Source organism: Furipterus horrens, unplaced genomic scaffold (genome assembly GCF_987537825.1).
Source record: "Furipterus horrens unplaced genomic scaffold, mFurHor1.1.pri manual_scaffold_5, whole genome shotgun sequence".
Taxonomy (NCBI): Eukaryota; Metazoa; Chordata; class Mammalia; order Chiroptera; family Furipteridae; genus Furipterus; species Furipterus horrens.
This window is the reverse complement of record NW_028327175.1, coordinates 21611577-21622956: the sequence shown is the minus strand read 5'-3', so window position 1 is coordinate 21622956 and position 11380 is coordinate 21611577. Positions and strand designations below refer to the sequence as shown.

The 11380-nt window shown below is 35.6% G+C and overlaps 1 pseudogene; it reads right to left on the bottom strand.

Annotated features, from left to right (window-relative positions):
- Positions 1-4704: 4704 nt before the first annotated feature.
- On the bottom strand, positions 4705-11380 carry LOC150008261 (ferritin light chain pseudogene; annotated as a pseudogene).

The following is an 11380-nucleotide window of genomic DNA, read 5'->3' as shown; positions in this document are numbered from 1 at the left end:
TGGAATGCTGTTGCCTACATGTGGTAGGTAAAAATGGTTAACCAATAGATGAACCATGGGGATATTTTTGAGGAGTATACACAGATAGCTTTATTCAGGTTTTCCTCAGTTTATACTTGCCCTTTCCCTGGTAAGAACTTTGTAGCCTTCATAAACTCTCATGGTCACTTGGTAATTCTGATAGAATGTGAGCCCTGAGACTGCACCCAGAGAGCTAGTGAAGTCATTTTTAAGGGGTAGATGGTAAATTTATCATGACATCTTTACTTATATCTAGAGTAAAAACATTTGAAAGTAATGAAAAAAGAAAAATAAATTTAAAAATTGTAATATCAACTGAGAATATTATTTTTCTTTAATTGATAAAGAGGGAAATACATGATTATCTCATTTTTAATTGTTCTAGCAGTATAGCATATGGAAGAGCAGAGCATAAAGCACTGGAAAAGAATGACTTCAAAAAAGGTTAGAATAACCATTCAAGTGTTACTAGGAATAAAAGAATTCCACACAGAAACATGAAAATGAACTTGATTTCAGAATCACACTATGTATTTCATGTAGTTAGGATAGCTAGGTAAAATGTAAGATATTAATACTCTTTACAATTAAGAAGAAAATGGAAAGTTGTGTTTAATGGGGGGGCAATTATGCAAACATATAATAACTATCATACCCTCTCATTTTCAGCTCGGGGGTCACGTATATAACTACAGTTGGAACAAGGCCTAAAGCATTGTGATTGAAAGGTACGTAGTACAATTTGAACAAAAAGCAAAGGACAGTGCACTCAAGTTAGCAGTTGAAATAGAACTTCATGGTTTCAAATGGTTGGTATTTTTTATATATTTTCTGGAAAAGTAAATGTATAAATAAATACATAAATCTAGGATAATCTTTACCAGAACAATTCTTTCACCCACAAGTTCTTTTATTTAAAATTACTAAATATTAGAGAACAAGAAAATTCTTTCTTGAATAATCAGAGATTAATTCATCAACTCTTTGATTTTTTACTTGATGGTTCTCCATAGCACGTCACTATGACATACATGCTTCTATGAATATAAGAGGTCTGTCCAGAAGGAATCCAGTCATGTAATAAGAAAAAAATAAGGCACTTATTGAAGAAGATACAAGATATAAGAAACATTGTACACAGAACAGTGACACCTCAGCCCTCTTCAAAGTAGTCACCTTGGGATCTCACACAGTTCTCCCAATTGCCTTCCACTGCCCTAACTTATTTTCCTGAATCTCATAAATGGTCTGAAATTTCTTCACTTTCAAAGGTGATTTTAGTTTGTGGAAAAGCCAGAAGTTGTACAGCATCAAGTCTAGGCTGCAGTGGTGCAGAGTCACCTGAGTGATTTGATGTTTCACCAAAAATCTCTGCAGGAGACATGATGTATGAGCAGGTTCATTGTTACAATGAAGCTGCCAGTCACCAGTCACCCATAGCTGCGGCCTTCTGAATCATCTGAATACTTTCCATAGATGTACATTCAAACTTTATGCAATGTTTGATGCAGATTTGTTGCCCTACTTGCTCAACCATTTTGAATGTGACAGCCACACAGTACACACGCTCACTCAATGGCATCTACTGTTCCCACTGACTAGTACAGTGAAGTTTTCATTGTTTACACATGCTCATTCCAGTCCACTCTCCTTGGGAGCTAGGTTACATTGATGTGTGCAAACCATTCTCATTACATTAACAGTGGCTGGACTTCTTCTGGACAAACTACATATATGCAGTTTTTACATAAATACTTGAATACGTATTTATGTATTCGAAGACGAATGTTATGGCTCAAGGCACGGGGACTCCCCCATGCATCACCATCGACGGATACACCCTGGAGGTTGTCAACAACTTCACTTACCTCGGGTCCACCATCTCGAGCTCTCTGTCAGTCGACTTGGAGGTCAACCGGAGAATCGCCAGGGCAGCCACAGTTATGGCCAGACTGAACCGGCGAGCGTGGAACAATTCCAGCCTCACTGAGAAAACCAGACTGCGCATCTACCAAGCCTGCATACTCAGCACTCTCCTCTATGGCAGCGAGACGTGGACCACCTACGCAAGGCACGAAAGGAAACTCAACAGCTTCCACATGAGGTGCCTGCGATGCGTCCTGCATGTCACCTGGCAGGATAAGGTCCCCAACACCGAGGTGCTGAAGCGAGCCAATATGAGCAGTTTGCATGCAGTTCTTAGCGAGAGACGCCTCAGGTGGCTCGGCCATGTCAAAAGAATGGATGCAGGCCGTATCCCCAAAGACCTCCTCTACGGCGAGCTAGCAGAAGGCAAGAGGATGACAGGGCGCCCAAAACTGCGGTTCAAAGACATCTGCAAAAAGGACATGACACAATGCTCCATCAATCTCAACACATGGGAAGTTCAAGCAGACGACCGCCTAGCCTGGAGGCTCGTGGTCAGGCAAGGTACGTCACGCGCGGAGGCTGCGCGCAACGAGGAGGCGGTCCAGAAAAGATCGAGGCCGAAGCAGCGTCAGCAGCAGCAACAACGGCCATCTGCCTTCACCTGTACCAAGTGCGGCAGGGATTGTCACTCCCGAATCGGACTGCACAGCCATTCTCGGCGGTGCAGATAGACTCTCAGGAAGCTACGCCATCGTCTCTCGAGACGGACGGCTGCCGACGACGACGACTTGAATACGTTTATTACATTTAATAATTAACCATAACTATGTATTGTTATCTTTAAAAGGAAAATGTCGTCATAGTAATAATGTGTATTATTAGCTAAGTGAATTATGTGACCAAATTGATTCGAGAATTCATTCTGTGAAGATAACTTCATAACTCATTCACATTTAATTTTTAGTGTCCGGCTCCATTTTTAGGATATATTTTTCCTCTGCTAAATTCTACTTGATAATAAAGGTACATATATTTAGCCACCTATCTAAAAACATCAAATTACAAAAATGTATATATTTTGATTGGAGTTAAATTTAATAATAAAGGAACATTAAAATTCATCCATGTCATATAGGGAGGATGCTAATTTAATAGTTGATTAGGTATTTGGTAATTTCCATTCTGAAGTCCATCAAAGGAGTTCAAAACTTTATCATTAGAGAAAATAATTAACTGCATTTTTAATTTTTTAAATGTTACATTCTGAGAACAATTTCTTTTTTAAAAAGCTTTATTTTATTTGGGTATAATTTCTGTCGCATAACATGATAAATAGTACCTGATGAAATATATTCACTATTCTGTGTATGCCCAAAGGAAGTATAAACTAATGGTAAACAATGTGGTCTTAATAATTCAGTGTTGTATTTTTAATATGATCCTGAATCCATGCTACAATCACTAACACACACAAAAAAACACTCATACTTAGTCTTTGAAAATGGTTGCCTGTTTTAAGAATTATGAACTGATTTATAGTTTGTATTTTTAAGTAAATAGTAATTATTTTGATTTTTAAAATAAATCCTGAGCACATGTAATTATAGACTTCCACGGAGTGCAAATTCCAGGTCTTAAATCTCAACTTTGCCAATAAAAAACTATAGCATCATGGGCAATAGTTTTTTTACCTGTTTAAGTCCCTGTGGAAAATATTAATACCTAACTCATCAAGCCATTATGAGGATTTAGTAAAATAATCTTTCTACAGGGTCTTGGGCTTAATTAGTTTCCTGAATGCAGAGTTCCTTACACGACCTTTCTAACTCATATCATTTGCACTTAAATTCTGGAATTGTAGACTATGTTCAGAATGTGCATTTTGCCTTATTTAAAACCCCAAAAGAATTTCACTTTCTTCAAACAATAGTAAGCGGTGTTGAATTCTGCCAAGTCTGAAACACCACAATTACAATGCCATGCAGTTTAGCATCTTTAACTGGGGCCAATTGATTGTGTGGCTACATTCTCAGCATCATAGTTTTACCAAGTTTAACAAATATTAAATTAATCAGATAAGGAAGATAAATAAAATGAATATCAGAAGGTCAAAGGCATAAAATATGCTATCTTCCATATAAGACAGGTAAAACTGACACTTATGCATATATTAGTGATTTTCTGCTGGGACTAAATCTAACATATCTAAAATACAGACTTTGAATTACTAAATTAAAGTTTTTCCAGACTTTTTCCCAAACTCCAGTTTTTCAAGCAACCCCAATCTGAGAAAGAGGAAACCCTTTATTAGTGCAGTCAAGGTTAAAGCCAAGTGAAGTTGTGGTGGTCAACTGCCTTTGCTTTTCTCTCTTTAAAAGTTGTGTTTGCATTTTAATAAATAGTTTTTTTGTGATGCTATCATGGAAGAATTTGTCAATATTGTTAATTCGCCTCATGATTGCTCACATACTCCTTACTTCCTTACCCACTTTAAATCTTCTAATGTGGTCATATGACTCTACCATGAAAAGTTTGTGAAAGACTTAGGAAATAAAAAGTCTGAGTAGTTATATGTTAAACTCCCACTGTCATGTAGCTTTAGCTTTCTTTTTCTTTTTCTTTCTCTTCCTTTCTTTCTTTATTTTTTCTTCTTGCTGCAAAAACCTTTACTGTTTCCATTTGCTCCAAGGCATGGGAGAGGGCTCCAGGGTGGTTAAAGGGTGTCTAGTAGTTTCAGGGAGAGGCTCAGGCAAAAGCCAGATACCAGGACAATGCACAGGGCCTCCTCGAAGGCTTCTGGGCTCCAAAGGCTTCCTAGTCCTGCTTGAGGGTAAGCCTTTCAAAGAGCTGTTTGCCCATCCCAGCTTGAGGGCAAGCCAGCCTGTGGGTGTTAGTTAGGTGGTCGCCCATCTTCTTGATAATCTTCACGTCCTCGTCCAGGAAATGGTTCTCTGAGAAGGCACAGATATGAGGGTCTGTGCAGGCAGAACCCAGGGCTGGAAAGTGCAAAAGGGCCTGGTTCCAGTTCTTCTCCACGGCCAAGGTGGCTTCCATAGGGCTTTATCCCACTCATCTTGGGAAGGCTTCACCACGTCCTGGGAGAGAATGCGGCCACTGTGCCGATTCTTCAGCTCTAAGAGACACTCAGTGGCCAACTTTTGGAAGAAGTGGCCCACGCCCTGAAGAACCACATCGACCACTTTGAAATAGAGGCCCAGAGAGAGACAGGTGTAGCAGGCCTTCAGTTGCAGGGTGGCCAGGCAATTGATCGTAGCCTCCACTTCGGTGGAATAATTCTGTTGAATTTGGGAGTCTATGGTTGTTTGGCAATGAAGATTTAAGGTTAAAAAAAAAGTTGGCTGGTCTCAGAGGCTGAGGTTGGCCGAAGTGGTTCCAAAGGTGGTGACTAGAAAAGTGGTTGGAGGGTAGTTGAAAAGAAGGTGCAACACTAGGTCTGTTCCATCCAAACCTTGTTGAAGCTAGAGAGAGATCCCAGCACCATGGAGGACACTCAGGTTTCTCTCCTTAATGCTCTCATAATCCATTTAAGATATTGACTTTGAAATATTGGTAAATACAACTTGTTACTTTAAGAAATTATACCTGACACTGAGTTGCACAGATTACAATGAGTCATATCATTTTTGTCCTCACCTCAAAAGTAAACATAGATACTAAAGAATCACAAACCCCCGATAGCAAAAAAATAAAAATAATAATAAAATAAAATAAAATGGTGCAAATTCAGAATAATTTGTAGGTTTTAGGATGTAGGAATCATAAATAAAATACCCACATCTGACTATAAAGCGCAAACAATGAATTTTCAAGACAGTTGTTAGGATAACTCAGTATCAAGAAGTCTGGAAAAGATCATGTTAAAAAAAAAATAACTAAAGTTTCTAGGTTTGTATCCTCAGTAAATACCTCTCCTGTTCCTTGATACAGGTGATTAAATGTGAAAAATAAAATATTTTAAATTGAATAAAGTCAGGGGATGAAAAAGTAACTGTAGCATTTTTGAAGTGTTCACTAATTTATTGATCACATGCCTTAATCATCCTCTTTAAAGATGAAGAGATTGACACCCAATGGTGTTAAGAGACAGGTTACATCTTGTATCTTGCCATCACGAACTTAGGACTACAGTCCTGTTTTCAGTTTGATATTCTTTTCTTTATATGATGCCATTTTCATATCACTGATTATTTGGCAAGATACCATCAGTCATACACATTTGGCCATTTACATCATATGGTTGATATTTATTGTTTGAAGTTAAAATAAATTTAAATTGAATTAGTGATGCAGAGAAGAGAGTCCATGGTTTGAAAGTTAGAGTTTTTCTCTATTTTAGTGCTTTTATAAGGCTTGTGAATTTTTTATAGTTGACATTTAATATCCTCTCTTGTAAATTTTTTAAAATTGAAAATTAAAAAAAAAATCTGCTTACCTCAAAAGCCATCAATCAAAGATATTTTACAAGTTGTGAGAAGCTAGGTAAATGTTATTCTTGACAGTGATGGTTTTTGCTATAATGATAACATGGCAATTCATAGGTCTGAATATAATAGAAGTAACTGGAGTTCTGGAAAGGCAAGTGAATTATGAGACATTGAGAATAGTTTAACACAGAGATACAACCATCTATTCAATGAAAACTCTAATTAATTGAATTATATGTGAGTCTACACAAATTTCCCACAGACGTAACATTTCTTATTACACTCTTCCACTCTCATTTCATAAAATAAGATTCCATTCCTTCAGAATGGCTATTTCCAACACTTGTCAGTTAATATTTTCACTAGTTCGTAAAGGAAGATAAAATGACGTCTTATGTAAGTTTGTCTTCTTTGGGAAAGAAGCCAAGCTTTTTATTCTGTTATAATTTAAGTGCCCTTAGTCCCATTCCACAAATGCATATGAAGCATAAGCTAGCAATGATGGCTGACTATACTTAAGTAAAATTAGCATTAATAGACAAGAGACTACTTTCCATCTTCTCTACAGAGTATAGTTATTTAGTATTTATTCTAAAACTTTGATCTTAAAGATGACAAAACTATTATTTATTGACAATATTTTTCATTGGTAGTGAAAATATCCATTACCTTATTTCATGTAGAATGTAAAATGTAAAGTATCGGATTTTTTAGTTTAGTTCATTTTTTGGTTGGATATAGAATTAAAATCTAGTCAAAATTTTTGGCATTTTGTGCTAATGGTTTAAACGATATATACATATGTCAAAACTTATCAAAATGAACATTTTAAGCATGTAAACTTTCTTTTATGTTAATTATGACTCTATATTTCTACATTAAAAATTCTATAGCTATTTGTAACCAAATGAATTTGAGATTGTCATGATAATTATTGCTGAGAGAGAAAAAAACAGAACATAACTGTTTAATGTTTCAAGCTAAATGATTTCTTTAATTCGTAAGGTATTTGAGGATATGATCATACACTGGATTACCTAAAGGCCTACAAATGTGCCAATTGTACATCACAATCTTTATTCCAGCTATGAAGAAAGGAAAGGAATGACTGTGTACTTACTAATTTTTCCTAAAGTTTCTATTTAGTAAATTGTCCAGATATACATCATAGGTTGGTAAGTAGGGAGCAACATAAAGCAAAACACAATCTTGAGTACTCTAAATGAGGCCAAATAAGTTCTGCTTTCTCAATAATGGTTTTTGCCCTTAAAGAGTTATTGGCATATATTCAGTGAGCTCGTGTAAGAATACTTTAAAGACACTAGTCAAGTTCAAGATATTTTGGTTTGCAAAGAAAATGTCTTTGTCTCTTTATCTATGAAAGGTGGAATTACCTCTATAAAGTTTTTAAAAAGACACAATTTTAAAGGGTATACTGATGTTTAAACATAAAATATAATAAGCAATGACACATTTTTTCCTAATGAGTATGTTGATATATAATGGTGCTGTTATATAAGGTAGCCAGTAGCCATAAACATGACTATGTAAATTAAAATCAAGTTTAAATAATGTTAAAATTTCACTTTCTAAGTTGCAGAGTAGTCATATGTGGCTATTGAAAAGTATCAGTTATAGAAACTTTCATCATTGGTGAAAATTACATTGAGCAGCACTATGAGATGGTACTTTTGGTTAGTGTGATAGATTGTCAATAGAACATCTGATACTATTCATTTGAAGTAAAAACATGATATGATTTACCAAATAAAGAACTATAAAGCATAGAGCCTATCTTTCCACCAAGGTTATTTACAAAAAGTGATAGCAAAAGCCCATGAGAATAGAAATATTGCAAAAGCATCGATATAGCATTAAATATATTTGGCAAAAAACTGTTTAGTAATCACACAGTTAATTACATATTGTAATTAGTTGTTGAAGCTCACATTTACAAAGAAAAAAATATATATATCTCAAATAAAATGAATCCAAATGTCATGTAATTAAAGAAGTTTAAGAATTCTTATTTTTATTTGGATAACTTCTTCCATTTGCACTGTAATTAAAACTATTTTTATAAAGGTACTCAGTTATCACCAGTATACTTGTGTCTAGGAATACTATTAATCTGTTTTTTGGTTTTATATTTTTCTCAGATATTTTACTGGAGCAATCAAATAATCCTTTAAAAACGTAGTTTTGCCCTGTAGTTCTTGTCATTAAAATATCTTTAAATCTTTTTATTTTTTTTCTAATCAGATCTTCTGGTATAGAGTACCAGACTCAATAATGAGTGTCCTAGTTATGTTTTTAATACATTTCATGATAAATACAATAATTTCAACTTTTATTTTCAGTAAAAAGTTCTAAATTTTATTACTTCTATTCTTGGTTTCCTAAAAGTTTTTACCATGAAAGACTGATGAAATTCATCAAATTCTCTTTAATACATTTTTTTGAGGTCGTCATGCATGTGAGTATATGTGTATCTTTTTACAGTTTGGTCTTAAGGGATCCAAGATATTAGTTTTGTTGTTATAATCCTTATTATCTATGGCCTCGATGAGCTGAAGAGAAAGAAAGTAAATGAATCAGTTGAGATCTCCCTTAAAAGGAGAAAATCTGCACTCCAGCCTTATAGTTTTCTAAGAATCAAAACTAAATATAAGAAAATTCATCAATAACAATGCATTAAAGGGTTTGAACACTAGAACTGAATCGTCCAATACAGTAGCCACTAGATACATAATGCTATTAAGCACTTGAAATGTATGTACTGTGACTGAGTCTACATTTCATTTTAACTGACGAAAATTTGGTGACAAGTGTAAAGCATACAGTTAGCTTATAAAGTAAGGTATCTTGCCCTGATTGGTGTAACTTGGTTGGGCATGGTCTGCAAAATGCTGTTGCTGGTTAGGGTGTTACAGAGCACAGCCTCAAAAATCCTCAGAGCCTGTGGTTTGGGAATGGGGGAAGGGGTCAGCTTTCAAGATGCCTTTGCATATCTATGGCTGGTAGCTAGTGTCTTAATTATGCAAATGGATATGGTTCTCCCAAGGCCCCAAGGAGATGGGAGGGGTTTTGACCATGAAATGGTGAGGAAAAAGCATACAGGGCCTGTGCAACTTTCTGTGAATGGTCAGAACCGGTTACCCTGCCCACTGCGTCTATCACAGGCCATGGTCAGGGATTTAAAAATAAGGTGGCAGCTATTTGCAGAGAGGGAACTCCACGTGGTTTGCAAGGAGGTAAAAAGAGAATGCCATGCAGTTTTAGAAAGAAAGAGATCCATGCAGCTTTGAAAAGGTAGAGAGAGAATCATGCGTGATCCAGTGCAACATGGCACATGGTTTCCTGGACTGTTATATGGAGGCTGATGACATCGTACCCCAGATCCTGAAGGAGAGAGCTAACAGATAAGGGACGGGGAACTTCTGGGCACGTTTTTGGCTCATAGCCTTTTGGGGAGCAAGGGAAGTGCTGGATCCTGTGTATTGACTGTGTTAAAGTGATTTTTTTCTATAGTTTGAGATACAGCTGGCATAATTAGTCAGTAGCCTTTAGAGAATTATTCAGAAATGAGAGTTTTAAAATAAGAGTGTATAAATGCAAACAAATTCTCTTTCTGGCAACAAGGGAATATGATAGTTCTTAAAAGTGCAAACAAACAAAAAAAAAAAAACTTCTTTGTGCAAAGCACTTGTAATATTTGATAAAATACAAAGACGCACTTTTAAAAAGGCACCGTTGAGCTGACAATTATACAAAAGAAACCTTCACAGGCTCCAAAGAATGAAAAAGAAGGAATTCAAAAAGGTAAACACACTCTCCAGCTAGCAGCAGTCCTATGGGTTTCTTTCACTCACTGATGACCTAGAAATTAGGTTTGAAATCTCTACAGGAAAACAGGAAGAAAAGCCTATGTGCTTATGCAAGTTGGGAATTCAGAAATCTCTTTATAAATCCAAGAAAAATGAACCATCAATGAAAGTGAGAATTAAAAAAAAAATCACCCTGTAAAAGGAAACAGGAATGGAAAGAACCTATCAGCTTTTGTCTTGGACTTAAAGGACTAAGGAAGATGAACGACAATTTTCTGCTCAGAATTGGTAAACACATGCTAGCCATAAAACAAGGTTGGGAAAGGCCCTAAAATGCAAGTGTCATCCAACATTATTTAGTTTGAGAGAGTTGTTGGTTAATAGTAACTCTAGTATTAGAGAAGACAAGCACAACAGAAATGTTCCCTTAATCTACAGATTCTAGCTTTTTTTTCTTTTTAATGAATTCATAATGAATCACTTTAAACTTAATAGTTTATAAGAGCAACTTTTACTTTCCTCACAAACCTGCAATTTGGGCAGAATCTGTGCTGGCAGCTTTTTTATGCGTTTTGGACATCAGCAGAATCACGTTAAATGTTCTAAGGATAAAGATTTAAAAAATAAATAATACTGATAAAAATAGATGCAAATCAACATATTTAAATACATAAAGGGGCTTATTATATACATGATAGAAGAATGAATGTATTAAAAATGACCAGTCACTCTTGCTTTTAGCTCCAATATGTAAATTTTTTGGAAATCCTCACTCGTATTTTTTTTTTTTTACAAGAAGGAAAAAAGAGAAATAAACTAAAAATCCATGAATTTTCTTGGATATATCAAAAAATGAGCCCTTAATATAATGTGCTTCACAGAAATCTAGAGACCTTCGAATACACAGAATATTAGCCAAGAATTTGCATTTCTGGATTAGATGTCATTAGAAAAAAACTAGTAGGGACACTTAAATGGTAATTTTGACAAATTGCTTGAGGTTGATGTGGACTAGCATGAACATGAGAAAATCTTGGTTCCTCCATCTTGGTGGGGGCCTGCAATTTTTGAGTTTTATCTATAAGCTCCTATATTGAGAAACCAAGAAAGATTGTTACTTGGATCTGGCAAGGTGATGGGAAAAATCAGCCATTCAGAAATAAACACAAAATCATTCCTTAGAGCAAGAGAAAAGGGAAAAAGTCTTTATTACCGCAT